Source organism: Suncus etruscus, chromosome 3, assembly GCF_024139225.1.
Source record: "Suncus etruscus isolate mSunEtr1 chromosome 3, mSunEtr1.pri.cur, whole genome shotgun sequence".
NCBI lineage: Eukaryota > Metazoa > Chordata > Mammalia > Eulipotyphla > Soricidae > Suncus > Suncus etruscus.
In genome coordinates, this window is record NC_064850.1 from 4,836,143 (window position 1) to 4,857,500 (window position 21,358).

General features: G+C 39.0%; 1 non-coding gene across 1 annotated transcript; it reads left to right on the forward strand.

Moving 5' to 3' along the window:
- The first annotated feature begins 371 nt into the window (after positions 1-371).
- Positions 372-504, forward strand: LOC126005079 (small nucleolar RNA SNORA51). Its single transcript, XR_007494258.1, has one exon. It is a non-coding gene; the product is annotated as a small nucleolar RNA SNORA51 (small nucleolar RNA).
- Positions 505-21,358: the final 20,854 nt, after the last annotated feature.

Here is a 21,358-nt window from a genome sequence, read left to right on the forward strand (position 1 = left end):
CAGTGGCGCAGGGCATAAGGCGTCTGTCTGCCTTGCTTGCGCTAGCCTAGGACGGGCTGTGGATCCCAGATGGCCCCCCAAGCCAGGAGTGATGTCTGAGCGCAGAGTCAGGAGTAAATCCCTGAGCGTCACTGGGTGTGGCCCAAAAAACAACAACAACAAAAAATTCCACTAGCTTCCACAACCCACATTTCTGTACTGTCTTGTCATCCAAACTCCTTTCTACCATTTTCCTCCTCTTACCCTCTGGAAATGTTCATCCTTCTCTGGGTCTAGGAGTTAGTGAGCTTTGTTGTTTGTTTCTTTGTTTTTAGGGAAGGGCAGATCATTTGCTTTATTTATTCATAGTCCACTTTTAAGAAACCATCGATAGCCTCCCAGTGCTTACCACAGGTTGTGTTCTTTACACTGACTGTATAGAAAGAGGAGGTACAGTAAATGCTTCCCATATACACCTCAAACTAGGTCCTTTGCCTGGTCTGTATTGTGAATGGGGGGACAAAAAAAAAAAAGAAACCATCGATAATTATCTTACTTCCTTATTTGACTTATCAATCACCTCTGGATGCACATTTGCTTCTAAAGGGCCCAGTTTTTTGTTTGTTTGTTTGTTTTGTTTTGTTTTTTGGGCCACACCCGGCGGTACTCAGGGGTTACTCCTGGCTGTCTGCTCAGAAATAGCTCCTGGCAGGCACGGGGCCCAGTTTTATTCATTTTGTTTTAGGAACACCTGGCTGTGCTTAGAGGACCAGGCAGTGCCAGGGACTGAGCCTGGACCTCCTGCATGCTGAGCATGTGCTCCAGTTCTTTGAACTAGCTCTCTGGCCTCCAGAATTTTCTGACTTTTTAAAAATCATCTTGGGCTTGAGCTGGCACAGTGGTTAGGGATTCAATCCTGAGCATCTGTTTGATTCGCCAAGCCTGCTAGGTGTAATTTCTGAGCACAGAACCCCTGAGCACCACTGGGTGTGGCTCAAAAAGGGGAAAAAAAAAACCAAAATCATGTTTTCTAATTAGCAACCCAGGGACATTTGTCATTTCAATATTCAAATAAAAGTCTTAGTATGTTTAGAAAAATTATTTTGTGATAAAGGTTATTCTGTGAGTAGAACATTTCGGTGTTATTTATTACAAGTTATTTATTAAAAGTAGGAACCAGAATTTATTTTAAACTAGTTTTCAGTATATGATTGTTTAGTTTAATCTTCTCATTTTTCTAATGAACACATGACAACATGGCAAACAACCAAAGGTTAATCAAAAATAAAGCATAATTTGAAAACACATAGGTCTTGTATAATCCAGCTTAAATTTAAGTTGGTGCTTTATATTTCTCTGTGGTGTCTCCCATAGAGATGTAAAGAAATGGGATTTTTTTATTGTGATTTTTGAGTTTAAAGTTTGAATGTAAAGAGCAAAGGGCTGGAGAGATTGTGCAGTGGTTAAGGTACTTCTCGTTCCTGGGTTTGATCCCCAACTCCCCATTATGTTCCCTGAGCTCTTCAGGAGTCAGCCAGAGAACACCACAAGATATGGCTCCTTGTTGAATCAAATAATTAAAGATGGGGCTGGATGGAAGTGGATGCCATCCCAGGCCACGTTGCTCCGCGATCCCCAGCCAGCTGGCCAGCCGGCGGGTCCTTTGTTTCTCATGCAAGGGGCTCACTCCCAGCCATTCTTGGGACTTATTCCTGGCTCTGCACTTAAAGTTCATTCCTGGTGGGCGCAGGGTAACAGGGTGCTCGGGATCAAATCCAGGGGATCAAATCCAGCGTAGCTGCATGCAAGGCAAATCACTACCCATTACCGTATCCTCCTAGTTCTGCGTTCTAGCCCCAGAACTCATTTTAAGAGAGGAGTTGGGGGAAAAATTTGACTAGTGACTTCTGAGAATGTTTCTAAAATAATAAAAGTTTTCGTTTTTTGGTTTTGGTTTTGGGGCCACAACCCGTGACGCTCAGGGGCTACTCCTGGCTATGCGCTCAGAAATTGCTTCTGGCTTGGGGACCATATGGGACGCTGTGGGATTGAACAGCGGTCCGTCCTAGGCTGGCGCGCACAAGGCAGATGCCTTATTTCCTGCACCACTGCTCTGGCTCCCGAAAGTTTTCTTTAAAAGATGAATTGTAAGGGAAAAATAAGGGAAATGCCCCATTAAAACTTTTAAAATAGGACAGAAATTAGTGCACGTTTGGAACCAGTAAGAATGATCTAGTAGAGAGGAGAAAGAATAAAGTATGAAAATATGTTGAAGTATTGATCCTTTAGACCAGTAGCCTTGAATAGAGATTAGATTGGGGCTAGACAGTTGGAGTAAAGAATGGGTCAGGGTATGTGGTTGACCCATTTCAGTCTCTGCACAGCATTTGGTCCCTGAGTACCACCAGTAGCCTTTCCAAATCTAGAGCCAGGCAGGAAGAGACTCTGAGTAGCTCTAGGTGTGTCCTTATCCCCTTTCCTCCAGAAACCCATAGAACAAGCATGAGATCTAGTCTAGTGATAGAGATTGACCTTGCCAGGAAGGATAGGAAATTAAGAAAAAGGTGTGTGTGTGTGTGTGTGTGTGTGTGTGTTGGAGTAATAGTATAGTGGGGAGGAGTGTATGTGTGTGTGTGTTGGAGTAATAGTACAGTGGGGAGGAGTTTGCCTTGCATGCTACCTACCCAGTGTGTGTGTGTGTGTGTGTGTGTGTGTGTGTGTGTGTGTGTGTGTGTGTTGGAGTAATAGTACAGTGGGGAGGAGTTTGCCTTGCATGCTACCTACCCAGTTGCCTATCCAGGTTCTATCTTCATCATTCTGTATGGTCCCCCAAGCACTGTCATGAGTGATTCTTGAGCGCAGAGGCAGAAGTAGCCCCTGAGCATTGCCAGGTTGGCCCCAAACCAAAGACCCCCCCAAAAACAACAACAAAACAACTTCAAAAACTGTTATATACCTTCAAAGTACACAACAATGTTTTACCATATTTCAATATTGATTTCTTTGCATTGGTCGTTTTTTAGCATGATAGGTAAAAATCGGTGTCAAATTTGATACATGGGCAATAAAATGCAAATTATCTTGGTTACCAAATTAATTAATAAAAAGTATTAATAAGGGTAAGAGTGACTTTTGTTTTACGAATGTTGCAAAATTTACCATGTTTTGAAAGACGAAAATTTCCCCAGAATGCTGTCATGCTTTAGAATGTAAAGTAAAATTTTATTATAAAGCAGTTTTTAAACTTAAAGCGCTAATCTTAGATTTCTCAGCTTTTGTTCTGTGATCAACCCACAGCTTAGCCATGTGTTACTCCCTGTCATCTTCATTTTTTCCATCTGCTTGAGTACTTTCTGATACTATAAGAAAAATATTTATCCAATACCTAGTCAGCGATCTAGTGTGATTTTTTGGTTTTGTTTTGTTTTGGTTTTTGGTTTTTGGGTCAAACCCGGCAGCGCTCGACGCTCAGAAATCGCTCCTGGCAGGCTCAGGGGACCATATGAGATGCTGGGATTTGAACTACTTTCCTTCTGCATGCAAGGCAAACACACCTTACCTCCATGCTATCTCTCCGGCCCTTCTAGTGTGATCTTATACTGGTTTGTTACAGTCACTAGAATAAAGTGCAAATAGAGAATTCATTTTATATTATAAACTACATTAAGACAATGACATCTTGTTTGTCTCAAGCACATCAATAATTGATTTCCTCACACCCAGAAATTACTTCTTTATATCTAAATTACCTTACACTTTGTTCCTCACATAGAATACACTTAAAAAATTGATCTTGTCATGAAAGTTGAATGAAGAAATAAGTAAATAGCTTAGAGAAATAGTGAATGGCCTCTAATCTCTATTCAAATCTCTTGTTCCCTTCAATATATCTTAGTACTTTTCACTAGAGTATTTTATTTAATGGTATTTAATTTTTTTTAGAGTATTTGGTTCAGAAATTGCAGATTTGCTTTTTAAAGACCAATACTTTATTTGCAAAAAAAAAAAAAAAATGGCAGTAGGGGCCCTGGCATTACTTTGGGGATCAAATCAGTGTTGGCAGCATGCAAGGCAAATTTTAAGCCCTATACTTAACTCACTGGCCGAAAGTCCGGTATTTATCAGAAGTCAATAATATTTCTATGGAGCTTTGGTTTTTGTTGTTGTTGTTATTTATTTAATAGGACGTATTGGTCCAGGAAGCTAGTTCAAAAGACTGGAATGTACGCTTTGCATACTGGAGTCTGGGCTCATTCCCCAGTACCCTGTGTTTCACAAGAACTGAGCTTGCCCCCACTACCCCAGAATTTTGTAGCACCAAAACTAAACTAAAAATGAGAACTAGGAAGTGTGTAGAATAACAGAGTGGAAATGGCAGGATACAGTTTGGAGTTCACCTTCTATGGAACTACTTTTTCCTGGGTTGAAAAGAATTTCTCCTTAACTTGACCCTGGAGAAGCAATAATGGTGACCACATATTAAACAAATGTGATTATGTGTAAAGGCTATGAACTAAAAGGACAACGATCCCTTCCCTGGTAGATAAACATGAGAGAGATCACAGTTTTACATTCACAATGAGAGGAATGCAGGATTCTGTGAGTTATGAGTAATGATTTTCTGAGACAGTGAACTGGGTAAGAGAAGTGGCAAGGAGTTAAGTAAGTCTGTCGTTTGAGGTGTGGTAATCAAGTAATGGAGGTAGTTAGAGGTATATATCTGGGTAGGTGCATATATGTGTGTGTATTTTATGTATATGATTAACTATTAAGAAAATTGGATTTTCTCTGTAGAAAACAAAAATAATTTTATTCCCCAGCATTCTTTTTCACACACACACACACACAAAGTCTATTCTTTTCACAGTTTATATGCTCAGCAAATGATTTTGTTTTGAAGAGTATTATTAGGTTACATGAACTAGAAATCAGTCAGAGGCAAGTAAAATATTTTTTTCTCAGCAGGAACATCTTATATATACATATATGTAAAATAGAATTTCCACATATTTTCTGTGTAAGTGAACTTTAATGCTTTGTGTGTGGACTTTGTTTTAAACAAAAGAAAGGACATATTGGCTATGCAAATGAGTTTATTTTCTGATTCAGTCTGAGTCTGAACCATCAATGTAGGAATTAAAAGTCAACTGGGAATTCACCTTCAATCAAATTCAAAATCTACAAACAATTCAAAATAGCAGATGAGACAAGTTGAGACTGAAAACCAGAACATTCTTAGAAAACTAAAAAAAAAAACTGAAAACGAAATGGCTCTGCAGAGTTAGCACCAGCGGTAGGGCGTTTGCCTTGCAAGTGGCCGACCCAGGATGGACGGTGATTTGAACCCTAGTCCCCGGAGCCTGCCAGGAGCGATTTCTGAGCACAGAGCCAGGAGTAACCCCTGAGCACTGCCGGATGTGGCCCCAAAACAAACAAAAATGTAATTAAAAACTAAATGGCTTCATTTTATCTAAATCCTTTCAGTGTTTTTCTTATGCTATAGTTGCTAATGGAAATTTAGGTCAGTATCTGATTTTTATAGTCATCAGATTCCTCCAACCAAATTTAGCTTTTTTTTTCCTGGCAGTTCTGTGCTGTAAAGTTCACTTTTAAAATGCGTGCAATTTAAGGGGGGTGTTCTGTTTATGACTGAAACCCAACTACAGTCATGCTTGCAATCTGGTACTTAAAGATTTTATATTAAAAAAAGGAAAAATGTGTGCATTATTTACCTGTATAAAAACAAGACTACCTTATTGAGGAGTACAAATTCATATCATGACACATGTGTAAAAGATGTTATATAAAAAAATTGTAAAGCATGTAGAAAACATCAAAGTTTTAAACTTGGAACTCCCAATAACTGCAAATTGGTTTGGATACTTTGTAAAAATATTTTTTAACCTGACTCAGCAAATACTATTTATTTTTTGGGGCTATGCAGAGAGGTGCTCAGGTGCCCCAAGCTCAATCCTGGCAGTTTCAGGATCATGTGGTATTCTGACAATCTAGCCTGGGTCAGCAGGGCCACAACAGGTGCTGTTCAGGGGTTACTCCTAGCTATGCTCTCAGAAATCGCTTCTGGCTTGGGGGCCATATGGGACGATGGGGATCCAACTGTGGTCCATCCGAGGTCAGCCCCGTGCAAGGCAAACGCCCTACCGCTGTGCTATCAACCCTAAATTAAAATCTTGTAGAAAAGAAGGACCTGTCATCTGTTCTTGATCTGGCTTATTTTTAGTTTCTGTTTTTTTGTTTGTTTTGGGGGTCATACCTGGCCATACTCAGGGGTTGCTCCTGGACTTTCTGCTCAAGGGTCATTTTATGGCCATGCTCAGCTAGGGATCGAACCTGCTATTGCTCCGGCCCCCTTCTGGCTTATTTGTGGGTTTAGTTAATTTTGTTTTTCCATTAAGAGGGGCTCCTCAATGTTCTTGGGAGCACTTCCCACTGTATTTGGCCTGGTCCTGTAGGCCTGAAAGTATATTGTTCAGGCGTAGCAGCACTTTGGGGAGTTAGATTAGTATAGTATTTAATTTGTTAATTTAATTTGGCTTTAGTATTTGGGTGAAGTTTGATTTTGTTGGGAAAGGTTAATTTTTTATTTTTATTTTTTTGGGTTTTTTTTGGGCCACACCCGTTTGATGCTCAGGGGTTACTCCTGGCTACGCACTCAGAAATTGCCCCTGGCTTGGGGGTACCATGTGGGATGCCAGGGGATCGAACCACGGTCCTTCCTTGGCTAGCGCTTGCAACACAGACACACCTTACCTCTAGCGCCACCTCACCAGCCCCGGGAAAGGTTAAATATTTTAAATGGAAGGAATGAAGAAAAAGTTGAAGTCATCAAGTGAAATATTGGACAGCTGAGTAGGTTTCAGATAAGTCAATCTTGGAGACTTTACATTTGGTTTATAGTGGGGGAGGAGTTGGAGTTGGGGGGGGCATACATGGTTTTGTTCTCTGTGATCACTCCTGGAATTTCTGGGGATCATGTGGTGGTAGGGATCAAATCGGAATTGGCCAAACCTAAGGCAAGAGATAATCTTGTCCCCTGTACTGACTCTCTTAATATCTAGTCATCTCAAAACCTTTTAAACATAAAATTAAGTTCATATAATCTTATGAAACTAGTGATTTTAAAAAACAACCTTATTGAGATACAATTCATACAGCAATAAAATTTACCCATTTGAAACAGGTCAGCAGTTTTTAGTATAGTCACAGAATTGTGCAATCATGGCCATAATTTAATTTTAGAACATCTTCACTCCCAAAAGAATCTAGTGCTCCTTAGCTGTCACTCTTTCCCTTCTCCCACAGCTATTGCCAACTATGCATCTACTTTGCCTCTATAGAATTAACTTTTGGAAATCTTATAGACATGGAATCCAGATACATTTTGATCTCTGTTGAGTCTCTACAAGTACCATATATATGTGTGTATGTATGTGTATATATATGTATATATATAATGAGAGAGCCAGCTATGAATAATTTTCTAGCCTTGGTAGCCAAGAAAAACAAAAACAAACAAAAAAAAGATTTCATTCCTTCTCTGAACAGAAAAAAATTACTCAGTAATTGGAAGGCTGCTCAAATTTAAATAAGTACCTGACTTGTTAATTTGCAGCTTAAAAGAGTCTGTATCATTAATTCTCAGTTTCAGTAGTGTTTAGAAGAACTATAAATTGCTCAGCTTCCCCACTTTTCCCTAGCATGTAGCTGTTTCTCTTATTGTCCTAGACTTTGTACAAATTCACTTTGCAGCTAGTTTACCTAAACTATTTCTTCTTACTCTCCTAAAACCAAGAATGAGGAAGCATTCAAAGCAAGAAAAGGGCAGTACAAGGAGAGAATGCTTAGGCAAGGCAATTGTAAGTGGTTTACAATTTGTTCTTGGATTTATCTGTGGAGACCAATTCAGAGAAACTTAAGACCTGGAAGGTATGGGTAGGATGCTTGCCTCACTCGAGGCCAACTGGGATTTGGCCCCCAGCATCGCGTGTGTTCCCTGAACTGGACCAGGAACACAGAGCCAGGAGTACTCACCCCATGGATGGGTGAGGCCCAAAAACAAAAAGAAAGGAAGAAACAGAAGGTAAAATGTCACAGTGCAATAGAAGGTATTGCAAACACTCTCAGATATTCAGAGAAATTCAATGAGTACATGGCATTGTCTCTAATTAGAGGGACAACAACCCTGTGCTAGGTGTCATCAGACTGCATGAGAGCTAGCCCTAGACTGACTGAGACGACATCACTGTCAAAGAATCATGCTTGACTTAATAGATCAGAGATCTCATGTTGGGACGAGTATTATTAGTAATATTTTAGGGATATTTACTAAAAGTGCTCCCACAGAGCCAGAATGTCACCTATAGCTTAACGGTCAGTAAAGTCCTATAACAAAATAAACCGGAAATTTGAAAGAAGGGAAGCACAAATCAATGGGAACTGTCAGTTACTGCATCTGACTACTTGAATGATATATACTTAAAACCCTATACAGTGTGCAGAAATGCTGCCCAAAATACCTTACATAATAAAGGATCTAGGAAATGAAGATAGTTCCATTTTTTCAAAGTAAGGTTGAGATAAAAGATTATAATCAAATGAGTTATGTTTGTGTTAATCTGTTATAGTCGCCTATTCAAATGTGATTTAAATGTCAGTACGTATATTTTATGCTCCCTTCTTTAAACTATAGAAATACAGTTTGAGCTATATTGATAGAAGAAACTTGAATCTTTGATTTAACTGATTGAGTAAAGGATTGAACTTTTATTAAAAGAACATTCAGGACTGGAGAAGTCATACCAAAATTAAGTTGCTTGCCTTACATACGGGTATGGAAAGACTAAGTTCATTCTCTGACTTCCTTTATGGTTCCCCTGAGCCAAGCAAGAGCCTGGAGTGAGTGTGATAGAAATGTTAGTATTGTTTTACCTTCTGAGTGTCTGAGCACATTTCTTGGTATGCCTAGATGTTCTGTATGCTGTGACTGTAGATGCTCATTGAAATATAGTGTTGATCCGGAGAATAAATCTTGAGTTTTAGAAAAACATTTCTTAGACTTTATATCCTTGAGTGTTGTTCTTCCAGTATTCCTCCTTTTAATCTCTGGTAAATAAGGCACTTCACTCTCATTTTCTATTCTTACAAGTTCACTTTGATTTGTTCAGATGGAGTTTACAGAGCCTTCATAGACTTTCTCTCATACTTAAGTTCTCTGGTGACAGTTCCTGATTTTTAAATTCCCCCTCTGTGTCTTTTTAACTTTGGGAGGATCCTCAACTTTCACATTTTAAGTTATTTACAGATGTTTTTCTAGATTAAATTACAATTGTTGCTCTTGTCGACCTGTGTTTGTTTTTGTAGTCTCATAAAATAGAAGTTTCTTGTTTTATTTTCACCCTTACCAAATGTTTTGACTTTTGTCTGCCTTGACCTGGGGTGCCTGGTCTGAAATCGAGTCTCATGTTGGAGGCCTGATTCCCCTGGTGCTTGATAACGTGACTCTTTCCGTGTCAGACACAGACTTAGATGGGCGTTCTGCTCTGTTGATCTATAGCTCCAGGCACTACCTAGCTAGTGACTAGTTATTACAAGTTCCTCTTACTGGTATTAAGTTCCAGTGAGCAGATTCAATCTCAGCCTTGCATGGAGGCACTTGCAGTTTCTTTAGTAACACGCAGAATCTGAATCTGTTCATTTCTGTTACCTGAACTCAGGAATTTCACAAACTGTCTTGTATTTCAAGAGTATCTACAGTTTTTTCAATCTACAAAGTACCATTTATTATCTTATCAAAAAATCAGTAACAGACAAGAATGTGAGGTGGCTACTACAGAAAGGGTGTTAGTATCTATACTTTCAATTTTCTGTTTTATAATTATATTTTTTAATATAACAAGCACTTCAGAATGTTAATACACATAGCTAAATGGAAGTTAACATTTAAAATTAATATATATTGCACATATCTCTAGGTACCATTTTTTTCTTAGTAGTAGTAATAATCTTTTTTTTTTTTTTTTTTTTTTTTTTTACTCCTTTGCTAATTGTGGGCTTTTAAATTTTCTTTTTCTGTTTGTTTTTTGGTTTTGGGTCACCCTTGGTGGTGCTCAGGGAGTTACTCCTGGCTCTGTGCTCAGAAATCACTCCTGGCAGGCACGGGGGATGATATGGGATGCTGGGATTCGAACCACTGTCTGCCCTGGATCGGCTGCATACAAGGCAAATGCCCTACCGCGTGCTATCTTTTTTCCTGATCTCACGTAACATTTTACCTAATCTTTCTTGATCTTTTTTCTTTTGCATGTACTTTTATTTGTTGAGTTAACTAGTATGTTGGCTTTATTTTAGGGGCAGTGGGAAGAGGGAGGTCACACTTAGCAGTACGTCGAGGCTATTCCTGGCTCTGCTCAGAGCCACTCCTGGTAGAGCTAAAGAATTTGGGTAGATGACATGTACGACAAATGCCTTCATTCCTGTACTCTCTCTAGCCAATTATTTCTATATTTTCATCGAGGGAGTTTTCCTGACTACTGTTTGGACAAATCTAATAGTTGATGAGGTTTTTCAAATTACTGTTTTAAATATTCTATGATTGTTAAACTATAAACTTTGTAAATTTGGATTGAAACATTTTATAGCAATTTTAAAGATCTTATTATTAGTATATTAGGGTCAGATAATAGGTTTCTTTTTTTCTCTTTTCTCTGTGCAGTGGTAGGAGTTTGTTTTGTAACTCTAAAAGTTTTTGTTTTATATAATCCAGTAAATGAAAGACCTTAAAGAAAGCTTTGGGGGTCAAGAGTTGATAGCACAGTGGATAGGGTGTTTGTCTTGCAAGCAGCTGATCTGGGTTTTATCCCCAGTGTCCCATATGGTCCCCATAAAACGCCTGGTCAGAAGTAATTCCTGAGTGAGAGCCTGGATAGTAAGTAATCTCTGAGCACTTCTTAGTGTGACCCAAATGCTAAAATGAATTTAAATATTTATTAAATATTAATTTAATAATTAATAATTATCAAGTAAATATATAGAATCAAAGGAAACTTTGTTATTGGAGTTGGGTCTCCTGATATATACCGTACCTTATTTGTGATCATGTAGTGTCTGTGGGCACTGCGATTTCATATAATTCATTTTTTGGAGCACATTGTAATCCTTCATACTAGCTTATGCAAATCACCTTAATATTTCTTTGATTTCCTTCCCTTTTTATTAATAATTTTTATTTTGACCAAAGTAGATTACAAATCATTCACAGTAGTATTTTAGGTATATAGTGACATTGAATCATGGGCATTCCACCACCAATGTTGTCCTGCATGCATCCCATATCGCCCCTTCTGTGCCCCCGCGCAGCTAGTATAAGTGGTCCCTTCTGTGTCTAACCTGTTGTAGTCGGCTTTGGATTTGGTGTTCAAGTCTGATCATTTTTTTATTCCTACTCAATGTTCATACGACTGGTGCCCTCCATTATTTCCTCCTCAGTTTGTGAGGCAGAGCAAGGTGGTTCAAGTTATGTGGTTCTGTTTGAAGGTAAGAAAAATAAAAAGGGGCCAGAGAGATAGCACAGCAGTGTTTACCTTGCAAACAGCCGACCCAGGACCTAAGGTGGTTGGTTCGAATCCCGGCATCCCATATGGTCCCCCTTGCCTGCCAGGAGGTATTCTGAGCAGACAGCCAGGAGTAACCCCTGAGCACTGCCGGGTGTGGCCCAAAAGCCAAAAAAGAAAAAGAAAAGGAAAAAGGGCAAAAATTCAAACAAGCAAAAAAATGGGAGTTTTTTTATTTTTATATATAATATTATAATTTTGTTAAGATTATTGCTATACTGAGCATCAAATAAAAGTATAAATAGCAACCATTATTATCAAAGAAACAAATTTTGCTCTTTTATAGAATATTTTATAACAGTATTTTAATGGACAGTATTAGAATATTTCCATTGGTGTGGAAATAGGTGATTTATCTGGTGAATCTTTTATTTGCAAGCTGGGGGAAATTAAAATCAATAACTCTTCAGATGAGAATTTTATTTGTATTATTACAAGGAAGGTGGACCACTAAAAAATGAATCTTAGGAATAAGATATAATGGAATAAGAATGTTTTAAATTTGATTCAGAAAATGATCACCATGAAGAATGGCAGTGGTGGGCCCAGGAGGTAGTGCTTACCTTGCACACAGCTAGTGTGGATTCAATCCTTGCCACTTCATATTGTCTCCCTGAGCTCAACAGGAGAGTCATCTCTGACCCCAGAGCCAGGAATGAGTCCTGAGCACACAGCAGGATGTAGCCCAAAAGCCAAAAATAAAAAGAATAGAGGAGAGAGAGTTGGGGAAATGAGAGTTGTTACAGCTATGCTCAGGGGTTAATCCTGGCTCTGCACTTGGATCACTCCTGGTAGGTATAAACCAGTGGTCGGCAACCTGCGGCTCGAGAGCCACATGTGGCTCTTTCCACTTTTAATTTGGCTCTTCTGTGTGAGAGCCGGGCGGCTGCTCCAGGAGTCAGGACTCTGCTCCTAGCCTCTGTCAGTGTGCGCCCTGTGTGGCTCTCAAAATACATTTCAATCGTGGTTTTGGCGAGCTTTGGCTCAGTTGAAAAAAAAGGTTGCCGACCACTGGTAAACCATGGATTCAACCTGGATAGGCCTTGTTCTAGCACCTTGCCTTTGTATTTCCCCTCTGGTCCCAGAATAGGAAAGTTTTTTATGGAAAATATTGATAGAAATGACCTTTCTTTGTTGTACAAATTAGGGAGTTTATGCTGAATAGCTGAATTTATAAATTCATCATTAGACATGAAATTGACCCTTCTAGGATAAAATAGACGATTGGATAAAATTGATGCAATTAAGCTGAATGAAATAAAGAAGTGAACGGGGCAGGAGAAATGAGCAATGAAGTTTTTGTCTTCGAGGTGGCACTGGAAGCTTGATGGTGGGAATGGGGGAAACATACACCTGAGCTAAATCCCTACAATTCCATAATATTGTAAATCAATGATGAAATGATCAAATCAGTAAATTTCACCAAATTAGGATATCCAGCTGAAGGATGTCCACTCCAACAGTGCATGACATTGTGAAGAAATTGGTGGTAGCTTGGTATTTGAGGAGTGTGTGGGAGGAGAATTTTTTTTTTGAAGTATTTGGCCCAGTTAAACAATTTTTTTGTGTGGCAAGAAGCAAATTAGAGACAAACTGAGTGACATGAGTTTTTAAAGTCTTAGCAAGAGTCATAATTTTGAAATAGACATATAAAAGAAGTTGATGTGATAACTCCATTGAAAAATCATATTGGCATTGTTAAAAGAAAAAATGGTCGGCCGTAGAGATAGCACAGCGGTGGGGCTTTTGCCTTGCACGCAGCCAACCCAGGATGGACGGTGGTTTGATCCCTGGCATTCCATATGATCCCCTGAGCCTGTCAGGAGAAAACCCTGAGTACTGCCGGGCTTGACCCAAAAACCAAATAAATAAATAAATAAATAAATAAATAAATAAATAAATGGAAGATAAAGCCTGATTTGCCATGTAATATTGCAGAAAAAGCTGTTGACATTATCAAATTAAATGGCATCATGCTATTATCTTTCAAAAGCCTGTTATGTGATACAGTAGTTATATGGTATGTGAAAGCTCACTTGTAAATGTTTCTGTCATGTATATCTCTCACAGCTATGGTAATTGGCCAGAGAGATAGTACTTGCCTTTCATGCAGTAGGCCAAGATTCAACTCTCAGTCCCCCTTTTAGTAAGTCCCCTGAGCTTTGCCAGGTGTGATTCCAGAGTCCAGTCATTCCACAGCCTGGGATAAGAACTGCTCTCATCATCACTCCTGGCAGGACTGGGGGGGGACTACTCAGAGAGTGTGGGAAACAAGTATTTATCGTAAATTATGCTTTTAAACTTGGCGAATTTCTGATCAACTCCTGATCAATATTATAAAATAGTATATAAGTTGAAATTAAATCCTACTTTTAATGAATATAGGGATGATTTCTGATGGGGTGGAGAGGCCTTCTAGGGTTCTGGGATCAGTCTCAAACCCAGGTCAGCCGCATGGAAGAAAAGGCCTTCCTCACTGTTGTTTATATCACATGTCAATGCCAACTCTTGGAATATACCACTTTACTCTTCCATATTTTAGATACTATTACCTATCTGTGGCTGATTTATTTTGTTCTTTTTACTTTTATGTAGTTTATTTGTTGAAATTTTTATATTTAAATTGTTTTTGTTTATTTGGTTGGTTGGTTTGGGGCCACACCTGGTGGTGCTCAGAAATTACTTCTGGCTCTGCACTCAGGACTTACTCCTGGGAGGCTGGGGGAACCTGTGGGAGGGAATCTGGGAGTCAAACCCAGGCACCCTACCTACTGAACAGTTGCTTCAGCCTCAAGAATTGTATTTTATTCACCAAAATTGTGGTACTGGTTACCACTTTCTGATAAAGGATTATTTTAATTTTTTTCTTACATTTAAAATTAACTCATTTCTTTGAGTTTAATTTCTCTTTCATTCTTTTCTATTTTGTGATGTACTTGAATCTGCGTTGTTGTGTCAGGTACTGGTGATGTGGCTCAGGGGTAGAGCATGCTTTTCATGTTTGAGTCTGTTTCAGTCCCCGATACTGCGTATCCTCAAACACTACCAAAGAGTAGAAAACACAAAACCCAGAAACCCACCCACGGTTTTCTTTTTTATTATTTGAATTGTTTTCCTCTGTTTTCTTACATCTCATCATTTCCTCCCCCCCCCCCCCCCGTGGGTTTTGTTTACTTACTGCTTTTCAAGATATTTTAAGTAAGAAAGCTCTTTTACTCTAAATTTTCTCTACTTGGCTGTTAATATTTTTAATATTCTAACTTCATATTTTATCCACATTTATTCTTTCACAGTTCAGAAGGCCACAAGTCTAAAATCAGTATCATGACTGAAATGAAGGTAATCAGTAGGAATGTGCTGTCTCGAGCCTCTAGGGAAGAATGCATTCCTGCCTTTTTTCCATTCTGGTGGCTGTTAACATTCCTTCGATTGTAGCCACACATTCTAATCATTAAGGTTGGCCTCTTCAGATCTTCTTCGCATTACTTTCTCTTGAGCATACCAAATCTTCCTCTTCACTCCCGTAAGACAGCGTTATTTTTAAAGGCTCTGATAATTCAGAATCATCTCCACAAGATTATACTCTTTCCAAATAAGGGGTAACATTTACAGGATTAGGGCTTCATACCTCTGGAAATCTTTATTTAACTTAATTGGGGGGGGGTCACATCCGATTTTGCTCAGGGGTTCCTCCTGGCTCTGCTCAGAAATCACCCTTGCCAGGCTTGGGGACCATATGGGATGCCAGGATCTGAACCACTGTCTGTCCTGGGCTGGCCATATACAAGGCAAACGCCCTACTGTGGTGCTGCCCTCCGGCCTCTTAAGTCATGACTTAAGATTTTGATATTTTGGGCCAGGGTGATTAGTGGAAATTAATGTCTTGGTGGGAAAACTATGAAATCACCTAGATGTAGTTAATAATGAGTATCTGGAGAAGAATCCTGGGTAGGGCTTAAAAAGTATAGAAAGGTCAGTTCAGCCACCAGCTTGTGGTCCTGGTTGCTAGTTGCCTCTCTCCACCTATTTTTGTTTCTTATAATTTGATTTTTCTGTAGTAAAATAATCTTGTTTCTCTCTTTAACAATCTTCACTTGTTACTGAGAATAAATCCTCTAGGGTTTTTGTTTGTTGGTTTGTTTTTATTGTTATTGTTGTTCACACCCATGCTATCTTCAGGGCTTACAGACCACAAATGTTGCTGAGTGTTGAGTTCAGGTCGGTGCCATGTAAGGCAAGTACCTTAACCCCCCCTGTACTGCCTCTGGACCTGAGAATGAGAATTTTAAATGGGAGATCATTGGCATGATTTTAGACTAAAAGTTTTTTTGTTTTGTTTTGGTTTTTGGTTTTTGGGCCACACCCGATGACGCTCAGGGGTTATTCCTGGCTCTGCACTCAGAAGTCGCTCCTGGCTGGGGGGACCATTTGGGAAGCCGGGGGATCAAACCGCGGTCCGTCCTAGGCTAGCGCTGGCAAGGCAGACACCTTACCTCCAGCGCCACCACGCCGGCCCCGCTTCCTACACTTCTAAGGACAAAGTAATTGTTCTGAGAACTGATACAAGGAATACATTTCCCTATGGACCTATTTCCTACCAATACCAATACCCAGTGAAAATGCTTATGGACTCCTGACTTCCAGAACTATATAGAATAAATGTGCATAAAGTCAAAAACTTTGTCAGACTTTAAGCTTGGGAACTTGTACAGTGTTACATTCTATAGTTCTCTAACATTCAGACTTACAAAAGATTTTTATTTGGGGGTTTATTTATTAATATGCTTTATATGTGCATTGTTGATGCAAGGATTTTAAGGCATCAAAGGGGAGTGTCTCAGTACTAGTGCCTTTGGAATCTTGGTGCTGTTTCTAGGTTCTCTTTTATACATTTAGCGTTTTGTTCTCAATATGTTATTTTCAAGAATAAGGTTTCTAATTGGTTTGTAACATTAACTACTGACAAGTTATAGGGTTAACATTTAATATTATTTAAACATTATTTAATGAGAACTAAGAAAAAATTCTTAGCATTAATAGAAAATGTGGAAAGAAGGAACATAGGAAATGAGATAATTCTGGAGCTAGATAAGTAGGGTCCTAATTAATAAACAGGGCATTCAAGTGAACGGTTAACATCTTGATCTCCCCCTTTCTACAGATTGGAAAGCCACTGAATAACTTTTAAGTATAGAAGTGACATGAGGTATTTGTATTTTGAAGTTTACTAAGGCTGCAATTTGCTCAAGGGATTGGAGGCAGATAAAGTATTAAGGTTGTATAAGGTAATGCATTGAGAAATGAGGGTACTTCAAACACTCCTGAGAGAAAAGTGAACTAGAGTTGAGCGTATTCAGGAAGATTAATCCATTGAAGTATTCCAGTTCACTTTGATACATAATGGTGCCAGTTACCAGCGAAAGCTGCCGCTCTGTGTGTGCCACAGAGCCACATATGTTTAAGCCTTTCATATTCCTATTTAATGGCTTGTGTGATGATAGGATGGAAAACTAGACTGTAACAGCCTTGTTAGAGCTTGTTTTGATGGAATGGTCAGTTCCCCTCCCACCCCCGCCCTCTTTAAAAGACAAGGAGATGATCAAAGGGAGAGGTAGGGTGTGTAAGCTACAGGAAAGTCAGTCACATAAACACGTGGAGGGGCCTGTGATGGCTGGGATCAAACCCTGGACCTCACACATGTGAGAAAAGTGCTCTACCACTGAGTTAAAGATTTGTGCTTTTTTTTTTTTTTTGACTGACTTTTGAGTGTTTTTTAAAGTTGTACTCTACTGCCAGAGCAGCAGTACTGTAGGCACTTGACTTCCACATGACTGACCCAGGTTCAGTCCTGGAACCCAAATGATCCCCTAAGCACTGCCAGAAATGGTCTTTAAGTGTAAAACCTGGATGTGGCTTAAAAAACAAAACAAATAATAATTAAAAAAAAAAACAAAAACAAAGTTGTACTGTTCTTGAAAAGAAGAGTACATTAGTTCATGGTTACTTAGAAGTCTTCTGCATTGTAGAAGGTTCCTTTGAGTCTGGGCTTCCAAATACTCTCTAGTATTATAGGAAAGTAAGGAAAGATCGGATACCTACAGAGTGGGTAAATTTGGAATCAGTAAGATGAGGAAACATTTTTTCTGAGTTCCAAAAATTATTTAAGTTTATCTCATTTAATGGTTTGGCTTTTTTTGTGTTATTTGACTGTATATGTTATATATTGAAATTTTTACTTTAGTCATTGTTTTTGATTTCCATGAACATACCTTGAGTTGAGTGCCTTTTAAAAATCGACAACTTACAAAGTTACTTTATTCATTGCCCATCCGTTGATGAGTAGTTAAGAGTTTGGAGCTAATAAATGACTCCAGTCTCTTTAACTTAGAGATTTTATTTTAAATACATCTCTTTTTTTCTTTTTTTTTCTTTTTTTGGGCCACACCTGGTGATGCTCAGAGGTTACTCCTGGGTATGTCCTCAGAAATCCCTGGCCTACCATATGGTGCCCCGAGACTGCCAGCAGTGATGTTTGAGCACAGACTCAGGAGTAATCCCTAAGCACCATCTGGTGTGCCCCCCCCAATAAGTAAATACATGTCTTATTTTTCTTCCTTTTTAAAATTTATTTTCTTTTTTCTTAATATTTAAACACCGTGGTTACAAGGTTGTTCATTATAATACAGTTGTTAGGTTTCTTACAGTTATAGTCATGCAGCGTATGCTTTTCTTGCCACCAGTGGCCCCAGTTTCCCTCTCCCCCTCCCGATGCCCTCTCCCCTTTCTGTCTCTGAGGCATACATTTTTCTTTTTCTCTCTCCTCCCCTTTTTTCCCCTTTTGAACACTTTGATTTGCAGTACAATTCACATTTCCTGCCATAAATATCTCCAGTTTCTCTTTTCTTTCTCTCCCACCTACCCCTTTCTTTCTTCTTCTTCTTCTTCTTCTTCTTCTTCTTCTTCTTCTTCTTCTTCTTCTTCTTCTTCTTCTTCTTCTTCTTCTTCTTCTTCTTCTTCTTCTTCTTCTTCTTCTTCTTCTTCTTCTTCTTCTTCTTCTTCTTCTTCTTCTTCTTCTTCTTCTTCTTCTTCTTCTTCTTCTTCTTCTTCTTCTTCTTCTTCCACATCCTGTGAAACTTGGGTTACTCCTGGCTCTGTGCTCAGAAATTTCTCCTGGCTTGGGGGACCATATGGGACACCAAAGTCTGTCCTAGATCGGCTGCATGCAAGGCAAACGCCCTACTGCTGTGCTATTGCTCCAGCCCGAACCACAGTTTCTTTAGCCACTCATCTGCTATTGGGCATCTGGTTGCTTCCAGATTCTAGGTATTGAAATAGTGCTGCGATGAAGATAAGAGTGTAGGGGGCAATTTTGTATTGTTTATATGTTCTTAGGGCATATCCCTAGGAGTAGTATTGTTGGATCATAAGGAAGCTCAATTTCTAGCTTTTTGAGGAGTGTCTGTAGAATAATCTCGACTCATCTGTGGGATATAAGGAGAAAAAAAATAGTATGGTAATAATATCCAGAGACAGTAGAAATGAGGATCAGGAGGGCCATTCTATAGTAGTAAGCTTGCCACAAAGAGCTGTGAGTTCAGTTAGAGTAGAGAAGGGTCTACTCTGACAATGATAGTTGGAATTGATCATTCTAGACAAGAACTGGGTGCTGAAAGGGGACAGAATTACATGCATAGAACTTTCATTAACAGTAGTATAAACCAGGGAAGGAGGGAGGGAGGAAAAGAGAGGAGGGGAGGGGAGGGGAGGGTAGAGGAGAGGAGAGAGTAGGAAGGGGGACACTGATGGTGGGAAAAGTACAGTGATGAAGGGTGATGTACATTTTATGACTGAAACCCAACTATGAACAGTTCTGTAACCATGGTGCTTAAAGCAAGCAATAAAAAAATAAAACCAGCCCCTGTACATCCCTCTAATTTCATGCCTTGAAAATTACTGTGTATATTATTTATATTCATATCCATATATTAAAATATTACCCATGGTTATAAAGGAAAAACACCCTATTTTGTGTTTGTTTTGGCAGCACATAGTCTTAAAAACTCATGTTTTTAGATTTTCATTATTTGCAGTATACTGGGTAAACTGTCAAAAATTAGAATAAAAGTCTAGAAATCTAGTTTCAGTTTTTAATTAGTTCTTTCTAGTTTTTTGTATCTTTGGGCAAAGTATATTTATCTTATTTGCAAATTGGAGTTAATTTCTCCCTTGTGGGCTCTTGATTATTTCTATAAATAATCACAATCAAGTTTATAAATATAAACATGTATAATAAGTTTTCAAGTTCACAAAAGTGAGAACTTTTGTATCTATCCCAAATGGGAGAGAAATTACCCAGAAAAACTTCCTTTCTTCAGAATGCTACAAAGTTTTGTTAATGCACTTGTTTGTCCTATAGATATGCCTTGAAATATAGAATAAAATTTGTGAATGAAGAAAAACTGGGGACCAGAGCTTTGCTAGTACAGGGGCTTAGGCATTTATTTGCCTTGCCCTTAGTTAATCCCATGTTGATCCGTGGCACTGCATATCCTAACCCAGGTATGGCCAAAACGTCTTCCTGCCCCCCGAAAAGTAGCTATAAATTATCCTTTGATGACAGAGCTCTTTTTTGCCCAAGGTGGGGAGATATTGGTGGTTATTCTATACGGAGCTGTTCTCAGGGCTTACTCCTTGCTCTGTGCTCAGAGGTCACTTCTGGTCATATTCTGGGAACCATATGCAGTGCCAAGGATCTGGCCTGGATTGACTGCTTTCAGGACCAGTGCCTTGCGAACTCTCTCTCCAGCTCAGTCTTTTTCTCCTCCCACCTCATCCTCAGCTATTCTATATATTGCTTAATATCCTGTCATTTAGTAAATGTGTAGTCCAGAGGTCAGCCAGCCATTTGTTTTCATTTTTGGTTAAGTATATTTATATGTAAGCATTAGTGGGCAGTGTGGGATATATTAAAGATTTCATGGTAGTAGAAAGTTTATATTCCACATCCTGCTGCATATAACTTGTTGCCACGCTTCATGCTGCTATTTGGTGTTCCATTCTTTCCTTTGGTTTTCCCCGCAGCCTTTGGATTTCTTGTTTCTTTTTTCCTTTTGGGTTTTGGGCCACACCCAGTGGTGCGCAGGGGTTACTCCCGGCTCTGCACTCAGAAGCAAGCTCAAAGGACTATGTGTGATGCTGAGGATCAAACCCGGGTCAGCCGTGTGCAAGGCAAAATGCCTTACTGCTGCTGTGCTATCACTCCACCCCAAGGATTTCTTACTCAGTACTACTGTATATTTTCCTCCACAATTTTTATGACCAAACTTTTCTTCATGTTTATCAAACAAAGGCCTTCTGTTACCAGTGGCTGCTCTCCTTCAAATGACTGTTTATCAGCGTTTCTTTGTTACTTATTCATTTGATCCTCACTATAGGTATCTAGTTAGTATTTCTCAGAGAAAAATGGGTTTACACAAAAACTTTTGATATCTGTTGTTGACTAATTTTCTTCACATTGTTTACATGTGTCTGCTTTGTGCCTAGAGTACATCTAATTAGAAAACTTTGCTTGGTTTTTTTTTTGCTAAAGGACTCTCCTCCATTATCAGTTAAGTCATTTTCTGTCTGGGTTTTTGTGATGCTGTGGGATCTTAACAATATAGAGATGTTGGCCCTGTGAGGGGGTGAGTACATATGATAATTCTAAGCAGATAAATCATATGATTAGGGTCAAGATATTTTGCTTTGAT